This window comes from Dermacentor albipictus, unplaced genomic scaffold (genome assembly GCF_038994185.2).
Source record: "Dermacentor albipictus isolate Rhodes 1998 colony unplaced genomic scaffold, USDA_Dalb.pri_finalv2 scaffold_16, whole genome shotgun sequence".
NCBI lineage: Eukaryota > Metazoa > Arthropoda > Arachnida > Ixodida > Ixodidae > Dermacentor > Dermacentor albipictus.
Window position 1 is genome coordinate 7,853,977 of NW_027225570.1, and position 9,869 is coordinate 7,863,845.

Sequence of the window (9,869 nt, forward strand, 5' to 3'; positions counted from 1 at the left end):
GCAACACCGGGTGCCTCGCACACGACGGCGGCTGCCCGCTGTCGTCTGTTCTTTCGCGGGCGATGTTTAGCCGCAATCGTCTGCTCCCCTCGTACGCTTTCACTCACGCACACAGCGTAGGGGGCGCGGCGACGGTATTATCTCCCTTGGACATTATACGGGACCTCACGGCGACGGCGACACCGACGGCGGAAATGCGCTTGCAGTATCCATGTATTTGCTATCGCAATAAAAGGCATTTCAGCCCCACTACGGAAGCCTCGTTCACCATGAAGGGATTGATATGAAGTTTGGTTATGTACGCTTCATAATGTGAAGTGAGCACCCGGTACATATCGGGGGCAGATTGCCTCAGCTGCGATCGAGCGTTTGTGCCGTAGTCCGTATCTGAATGGATTCAGCTAAAGCCTTGCCGCCTTGGTCTTTTCGTTTGAAATTATTGTCATGCTATACAAGTCCATGCCACGGCCCCTAAACACTGAGTTGTCAACCAACACGTTTGTTGCCATATGCTTGATGCTGACATCATAGTTGTGCTGTTCAATCTTTTTTTGAAATTGTGCGTTTCACCTATGTACACGTGCTCAAAACCAGCGCAAGGAACCCTGTACAACGCACCCGGGAACTTCTCTTTTGCTAGCTAGTCTTTGAACGTTAACCATTGCGTGTAGGTCAACTGAACAGTGCAAATTTAAGTAGCAGTCGCAGTTCGATTGAACGCAGCTTCCTCTGTATATCAAATCAAATTAGTATGTATTTAGGCTCACAAGTACCTATTTGGGGCGCCGACCTGTTTATATAGAAGTAGATTTCAGTGAACAGATGCTATGATATACATTATTTTCACGGGTTTAACCACTGGATGTCTGCCTGTTCATGGCATATTCTCCAGAAGGACCTTCTGTTCTCGGGACACAAGAGGTGCAGATTACTTAAACATTGAATGATACGCGTGGTACCCTTCTGTGCATACACGTGTAGCAACCATTCTCCTCTCGACAAGTATTATACAGCACCTTCGTCATCGTGACGTCACTGCGACCTCTCGCAATCGGTCTCGGCCTGATTCGGAGTTTGTGTTTCGGCATAGCTTGTGAGTGCATGGTGTGGTGAATAAACAAAGAATTTGCTAAAGAATAAGGCTGCAACCTTTGTGGTGGACAAGCATAAATGTTACCCGCCGTGGTTGCTGCACGAGGTCGCGGGACGGAATTCGAACCACGGTGGTTGCAGTTCATTGGGGGCGAAATGACCCATCTACTTAGATTTAGGTGAACGTTAAAAAGTACGACAGGAGGTCGAAATTTGCGGAGCCGTCCACTACGGCTTGCTGGATCGCGGATAGTTATATAGTTATATTAACCGCTTTCGTAGCGCTTCGTTTCACTTTCCTCCGAACCTGTGCGTTGAATTTATGTATTTATTACGCGACAAAAAGTATAACTAGCCCAGCAGGACTCTTATTCTTTCATCAGTTGCGTGTTGTTTTGGTAAAAGTGACAAGCCTCCACTGCATGCTACGCTCGAGCACTATGAAATGTGGGTTACAAGTCGTGATATAGATATGACGGGATGTGCGACCACGTGCCAAACTGCCTTTTATCACCTGCTGATAAAGCAAGAGACTTGTATAGTTAAGAGCGAGACGTAGAAAGGACGCGCATGTGCAGTGCTATGTCTCGACTCCAGGTGCTAGTTTGGGCAGAAGGTGCAGGAATTCGCATTGGCACACCCTCGTAGACAGCGTGAAATTGGACCGCACCTGCATTACCGTGCCCTAGGAAGCCACCCGCTCCACTGTCCGTACAGGACGGGCCACTATGGCCGGGAAAGAAACAGCTCGACCCTACTTGACGATGTCGGGCGGCAGCTGCAACATCGCCGAGGGTACAAGTAGTGCAGCCGCTGATCTGGACAAAAGCGGGTGAGCTTCCATTGAATATTTACTTTGAATAATGTCAAACCCAGACACGCTGTTACATGCAGCTTGACAAACATTTACGTTCTTTTCCGGTGAACATTTCTAGACGATCTTTTTTGCTCTTTGCTTATAGTGGTTGCTGCTGCTGCTGTCTTGGCGACTAAGGCTCGCACAAGAGACATTTGCAATGGGAAATTGGCTTGGACGTAGCCAAAGCACATGGGCCGGTATACCGACTCTAGAGCCTAATAATTACTCAATCAACGAACACGCCCTACCTATTATCATCTGCACATAAAGCGCAGGCTCTAGAGTGTCTTGTTCCTTTAATAAAACGAAGCTTTCTACACCTTAAGGCTGTATTCATTTAGCCGGTCAATCTATTGCAAATTATGGTGGGTCAGTGCTGCGGGTAGGGCAATAATAAACGTGAAGTTCAGTTATATTCTTCGCGTTTACTTGCCGAAAGCACGGTGTGATTATCAGGCACGTCGTTATGGCGGATTCCGGATCACCTGTGACCACAAGAGGTTCTTAACGTGAACCCCACAGAACACGGGTTTGAATCAGCACCCCCCAGCTGCACAGCGCCAAATTCAATAGGCCTCCACGGCGAGCGATATTACATTTGTCTGATCGCGGGAAAGGAGTGCTGTAAAGTTGGCCAATTTCGGTTAGAATGTAATTTACGTGTCGTATTGTTGGTGTGTTCGTGTCCTGCTGATTTTGTCAAGGAGGTGCATAATGGTTGTTCTGCTAGAAACTTTGCAGAAGAGGTTTTAGAGCACCGTCGTGAAAGGTTACTTTCCTGTAGCCTTAAAGAAACTCCCTGGTGCTCTATGCATTTTCGCATTTTTGCTCAGTCCTTATTTTCCACCTCATGCATGGGCACCCACGTCAGCCGACAAAATGTTCGTGCTCATAAAAATTTGCTTACGCTGTTCTGGATGCAACGTTATACATAAATTTATCGGTACTTAAGAAAGCGCTCTCAGTTCGAGGTTATTAATTTACATAAAGCGGCAAGACGGTCGTTATATTATGTGATGAAACATCACACATTGCAGTGCATTCTAGGTATGGAGCGTGAAACATGCGGTAGAAATGCACTGCTGTTCCATTTACTTTTCTAGCGAAGATTGTTACTCAGTGAATCACAAACGTAACTGGGACGAAAACCTATTTCATCGCCAATTTCTCAAATCTGTCTCTGACCTGGTGAAAGCTTGAAAATTCGCTTGAAGTAGATACGCCTTCATAACTCACCGGATAGAGTTCGTGGATTGCAACAAGTGCCGTCAAATAATTTAAGGTAATTAGAAGTTTTTCTTAATAAGTCATATACACATTTTTATTTTTCGTGCAAATAATGTTTGATTCATGAAGCTCGGTTACTCCTAGAGGCAATCTATGCTATGTGGCATAAGTGTTTTTTTCATTATGTGATTTCAAAAAGAAAGACGGTACATTGCAGCCTTAGAAATCTTTAGAATAGCAGTTTGTGATTGTTGCAGTTTTTAACGGTCTTCCTCTGAGCATGCGGCAAAAGTGTTTCAGATTATTTCTAGCATAGCTTGGGTGTCTGTCAATGACTGCGCAGTGGGCGAAAGATTTCCCCCTGTATATGAACACAAGCCAAGTTTTTGTCTTTAAGCTTTGCAAGCAGAATGCCTGTGCAGTTTTAATGAGTGCCGAAGTCAGAGGTAAAGTCATAGGCGGTGGCTTGTTCAATTGCTGCGGAATGCTTATAGGGGCAGCATCCACACATCTGCAGCCCCATGTTACGCTTTTGGTTTAGCTACATTTGTGAAAGAAGCAAAGGCTAAATTTATGATTCGATGAGGACGTATGATTGCCATCGATGATATCTGCACTAAAGAGGTATATGACACTCTATTTCTCAGCGTGTGTTTGTTGCGCGGAATGAAAATGCTAAACACCTAAATCCTAGTAAATATGGTGACAAGGCTATTTCATAGAGCTCTGACAAGACTGTTTTCAAAGGTTTCAAGCTGTAGCACCTTCAAAGCAAGAAAATGAATTGTCGAAAAGACCTTGGAGACCTTGACAGACCTTGGTGGCGGACGCGTCCGTTGCCAAAAAAAAGAAAGTGTACGTTGCAAAGGTGGTAGCATTCGAGAGTAGGTTTTTCCTGCCACCAGCTCTTCCATCCGAAATTAGGGCTCATTACAGAAAAGTTAAACTAATGAAGTGCTCTCCCGATTTGTTCTCTACAGAGTCCCCGGAGAAACCAGACAAGCAGCGTGGCAGCTGCGAGAGAACCAGGCTGCCAACAGAATCCAAGAGTGCCACGTGTGTGGGTTCGGTTTCACCGACATGGAGGCCTTTCAAAAGCACACCGCTGACCACTCGCGTGGGAAAAACCACAACTGCTCGGAGTGTGGTAAACTGTTTGTGTCGGCTTCGAAGCTCGCGAGACATTTAGGTATCCACCGCGAACCGTCCGTTGAGTGCAGCGTGTGCGGCGAAAAATTTCATACCAAAGACAGCCGAAGGCAGCACATGTATGCATACCACGTCGGTTCACAGCCCTGAGAAGCCGTCGAAGGGTCTCCTTAACACGGCTGCACGCGCCACGAAATTGCACGAGCACGACATGGAGCACCGTCCCACGTGATGGTGGCATCGGCATCGGTGCAGCCGGAAGTTCGCCCGGAAGGAGTGACTTCCCTGGATGTCACCCTGGCGCCAAGACGTGTCGTGTGCCTTGGTAGACGAACTTGCCGTCTGGGCCTCAACTATTTTAGCTGGGCGCGAACTTCTTGACAAACAAAATTGGGCTAATCTTATTCCTTCTGACTACGGTTGACAAATGCCTGCGAGTAAAGTTCTTACAGTTGTTATCTCGAGCAATACTTTGCGTCAGCTGTCTGGCTTTCTTCGAAGAACGCACCCGTTCGTCGCAATCCTCTAGCCATGGTTAAAATAAATTTGCATGCGTCCTGCATTGAATAAGATATCGAGATATCCTTCTTTGGTGAAATATTAGTGAGGATATTTACAGTAGTTCCTAATAGTGAAGTTGAGGGAAGTGCCACCCTAATATTCTCTAGTGTTGCTGGTGAGGTTCGCAATAGTTTTAGTGCCCTTCACTGCAGGAATGAAACTGTTAAAATTGGTACAACTTTGTTCAATTGAGGCAGATCAAGACTGTGTTCGGAAAAACGTGATGATGATAGCGGAAATACAGCTGCACCAGTCGGCTTAGCTGGTTAATGTAATTATTGCTGCGCCTAATAATTGGACTTTAATGATGATGCTTTAGTGCAATCCCCTGAAAAATGCCTGCGAATAAGATTCTTACTGTGGTTATCTTGAGCTCTATGGTTGGTTTTTAGAAGAATGCACCCGTTCTTCGCTTTACCAGTCACACCAGCTTTACCAGTCAGCTTGGCCGGTACATGTTATTAATGACGTATTATAACTTTGCTTCGTGTTTATGACAGACTTTAACGATGATGAGGTATTGACATCCTCTATAATACGGCGTGGAGACAGCCACCTAGCTTGTTTTATCTGGTCAGGTGTACTGTAGGTGCTTTAATTCCAATGTTTCTGTGTAAACCTCGAAAACACTTTTTTTTTCTGAAAGATTCTCTCTCTGCCATGTATCGCTACGTAGACGTGCAACGAATCAGGTCGTATCATTTTTTTCCTGCTTTTCTTACACCAATACTCTTAACGTCCCGTGCTTATCGCGATTGCTGAGTGGTTGACGCTTCCAGCCACTTTAAATTCAAGCGCTTTTGGAAGGTGTATGTCATCTCCGGGTCTCACTGGGTGAATCCTTTCGCACATTATTAGGAGGTGCCGAGGGGTTTCTGAAATTATGCTGCAGCATTACCATCCCTCATATTGTTGCCAATACTTGCTCCGGTATGTTTTTGTTCCTAGGCAACCAGCTCGAGCCTAAAATATAGCAAGCCACTCCCCTTTGTGTTGTCCAACAGCTCTTTCTTCCAAATTTAACTCTCCCAGTTCTGGTAAATGCCTTTCGGGAAAGAGCGAAGGAATTTCCTTTGGCGTCTTGAGACGTAACAACCTCGACGGTGAACGAGATGAGATCTGCGGGAAACGTTTGTATCTCGTAAGCGCCACTTTAAATAATGCATAATGAAACGTACAAGTGAAGTGTAGTCGAACGAGGAATGCCAATTGAGCGAACGTTTCCACAAGAAGGATTGTCTTTGTAAGTTACTGAGAGGTCTAAAGAAAATCTCCTTGCCGAAAGGTTTCCTGAAGCCACACTACTTGATCGACTGCACTACATCGCCTCGTGCGTCTAACTTCCTGGGAACATTTCTCTTGTTTGAAATGTTTTAGCCTGATGCTTAACTCTCCATTCTGCTCAGTCCGGTGCATACACACTGCAGCTCAGCAGAAACGTTCCCCCTGCATCGTTGCTTAATGACTAGGGCGTAGTGCTGCTAAGCATGGTGGCCGCGGGATCGCATCCCTGCCCCGGCGACAAACGCGGTCAACGCACTCGTTCTGCGGTGCAGCGTCACTACATTACGTCGTGCCCATCGGTTATTACCACACCTTCTTCAGGCACTGCAGCAGTTCAGCAACTGTGGTGTTTCGGAGGTCGATTACTCGGGTGCTATCTTGACCAAGGCGACCGCATCGAGAAGAAGGCGGAATGAAAGGCTTGTGTAGTACGTCGATTGAACTGCACACTAAAAAGCAATGGTGGTGGAAATTGTGCTGGAAGTATGCCGTGGCTGATAATGAAATCATCGTTCTGGCATGTAAACCCTTCGACTTCGGGAACACCCTTGCAGGAACGTTACAGCACAAAGCAAATCGGCATACGTTACAGCATAGCAAATCGGCGCTTGCACGATATGTGCAATCCAAGTAATTTTCAATTTTCGAGGGTGGTCTCATCTAATGGCAAGCTTAACCAAGACACAAATTTTTCCATTCCGTTAAAAGGAAATTCAGTCTTATATTTTGAGACAATTGGAAATTGTTTTTTACAAGAATCATTAAGCCAAAGCTGCGCATGACAAGACAGTTGTCCAAATACTTTGTTGCAGTTTAGTCCGAAAGGTGAAGCATAGAAAGGGTATGAACGATTCTAGCGTGGCCATGAAGCTCCTCAGAGAGAGAGAAAGAGGAGGGATCGAGAGATAGCAAAGGGAGGAAAGGCATGGAGGTCAACCAGACGAGCGTCCGGACCACTACCCTACAACGGGAGAAGGGAAAGGGGGAACAGAAAGAGGAAAGCGGGATAGAGGGAATGCTGTCTGTGCACGCAGCAAACCGTCTGGAAATCAGTCAAGTCCAAGCAGGTGTCCGCCAATACGTTAGGCTGCCGTCAATATTGATGCTTCATAGCTGGTGATCCACGTTGAAAGCGCCAGTGAAGGTCAAGGAGCCGGTGGGTTGTCGCAGAACGTTGCAGTGCGTGGCAGTATATTGGTAAGCTAAGCGTAGGCCGTTCTGACGTCAGTGCGAATAGAATGATGCGGATGAGCCATGATGCTTACTCGAGAGTTGCAAGTAGTGAATTGAGAGCACCCAACACATGCATTGCACTTCGTGCTAACGGAGTGTGCAGGTTAGTTAAGAGCATTCGAAAAGTATTCATCAGGAGACCCGAGCACCATAACCACTTGCCGGTATTCTTCGCGCAATTCTTCAGGCACCCACGCTGTGCGCTACACAGCCGTGCGCATCTGTATCACTTGACGTGGCTCCGGCTCCGGCAGTGGCATCGGCTGTGCTACAAACTGTGACATCGGCTGTGGCATCGGCTGTGGCTTCCGTTGTGACCTCCGCTGTTGTTCTCTCTTTGGCTGCAGCTTTAGTAGTGTGGACCAAGTTGTATTGTTCTCCGCCATGACCTTGTCAGATTTAGATTAAATAGCGCCAGGCCTAGGGGCCGAGCAGGAGGTGTTGTCGGATGGGGCGTGCTCTTGACAGAGGTATCACCATGCTTTGAAGTCCGACGGCGTCGCGAGCGTCACTTTCTAACGCCGCAACAGCGTCTGGACGAGACGAATGGCCTCTCGCCATCTGCTTCAAGATCGCATCTTCCTTCTTCATTTTGGGCAGTCCTTCATGGAAACATCATGGGACCCAATGCAATTGGTGCATTTGAGAATCATGGCTTGCTGCAGCGTGAGCAAACTCTCGTGTTGTCGCACACGGCGCTCACGTGACCCAGCCTTATACAATTTCGGCATTGCAGTGACCTTGGGATGAATGGTCGCACAGGGTGTCTGATGTGGCCAACCTTGACAAGCGAAGGGAGAGTCTCACCCTTGAGAATAATTTTCACGCAGCGGGATGTGCCGAGGCGATACACGTGTACTATAGCGACGCCATTAACTGCAGGCTTCACTAGAATCGGCAATTCAGCGCTGAAGATGGAGACGTCCACGTCGTAGATGACACCAGTAGTGGAACCACTGTTCTGGGAGAGGGAACGAGCGGAGCTTAACGCCACCTAGTTCTGTAACTTTAGTCGAATTTCTCAGCGCAGTCTCATGTGTGACGTCGAAAGCCAACACATTTTTTCCAGTGTTTACTTTAACATTTGTTACCTGATTTGGCGCCACCGCTTCAAGTTGCACCGATACAGACTGTCTGTTGAGACGCCTCAGCGTGTTGGTAGCGAGTTCTGGTACAAATAGAATCGTACTGACTGTGGTATTCAGACTTGGTCATTCCGTTGGCGTGCTCGAAGACATGGAAGCATCGGTGGTGTGCCTTCGCTTCACCTTGCTGCTCCACACAAGCTCGAAGGCGACATGTGAGAAGTCCTTACTGTTGAGCGAGTAGAAGCTGGTGTCATCACCGTCGGTGTCACTCTGGAGGCCGGTACTCTTCTTAGATGCAGCCGCCGCTGAAATCGCCATTCCCGGCAAAGGCACGGGGACGTCAAATTGCATCCGCGCCGCGAACCATGCCGGCTCTCCAAGTATGTACGCATAAATAAGGAGAAAACTGCTGAGCTGAAGAAATAGCGTCCTGACTCGGAGACATTTCGTTTTAGTCTCCTCAGAGAGTATTCAATAAATACACGGGGGCATCTTTATGGAGTGGCTTGACACGTGAAAATGCTGCTCAGCCAAGTAAACACCACCCTGGCAGCTATTAGCCATCCCGCTTCGGTGGCCTGAGGTGCCTCCACAGTGCAGCTTCGTATTTATCGTAAAATAAATTACACCCTCAATACTGAGTAAAAGTGCAATGGAGTTTAACTCGCTCCTTTTCTGAGCGCAAGGGTGCCAGCTACACCTTTATTCACAATTAGGAATGTATTCTCTTTTTAATATGTGTAAATTATTTCGCACTGCACGCTGGACTGCTGAGGAGCACCGCCACCGTGGTTACAGACATCAAACCTCAATCAAGCAGGAAATGAGGCTGAAGAGAAATCCCCTGCGTATGTAGATTGATTGCTGCATAAGCCGGTCCGTTTCACTCGGACCGGCTTATGCAGCAAACATTGCAAGCATCTTCTGGAGATGATGACGATGTTTGGATGGCGCAATGGCAAGATATGGCCAAAGTGTGCATGCAGAAACGCTAGTATTTTGGAGCACGCCTAGTTATCCTTCGTGTCGCACGACGTCACAAAACCATAGAAACTCACCATGTCGAAGCGACGTGTACGCTGTGAAGATTCGTTAATATGCTAAACAAACTGCAATGCCTCCATGACTGCTGGTATCTCCAGTATATGTAATGCCTTGTGTTAATCTATGGCAACCATATAGAGAGACGAATTGTGCTCCGTAGATTTTTCAGTGACCTGATTAATGACAGAGATGTGATTCATTGTAGAATGCCCCTTGCGGATGCAAGCCTGCTCTCTTAGTTGATTGAATTAAAGTGTTGCCACGATTCTATTGGATATTACCTTTGTAAATATTTTACTCAAAACTGAAGACTAGCTAATGGGCCTATGATA

The 9,869-nt window shown here is 47.0% G+C and overlaps 1 long non-coding RNA gene across 1 annotated transcript; it reads left to right on the plus strand.

Annotated features, from left to right (window-relative positions):
• Positions 1–1,305: 1,305 nt before the first annotated feature.
• On the plus strand, positions 1,306–4,797 carry LOC135901711 (uncharacterized). The gene is made up of 2 exons (XR_010564233.1): positions 1,306–1,924; positions 4,159–4,797. It is a non-coding gene; the product is annotated as an uncharacterized lncRNA (long non-coding RNA).
• Positions 4,798–9,869: the final 5,072 nt, after the last annotated feature.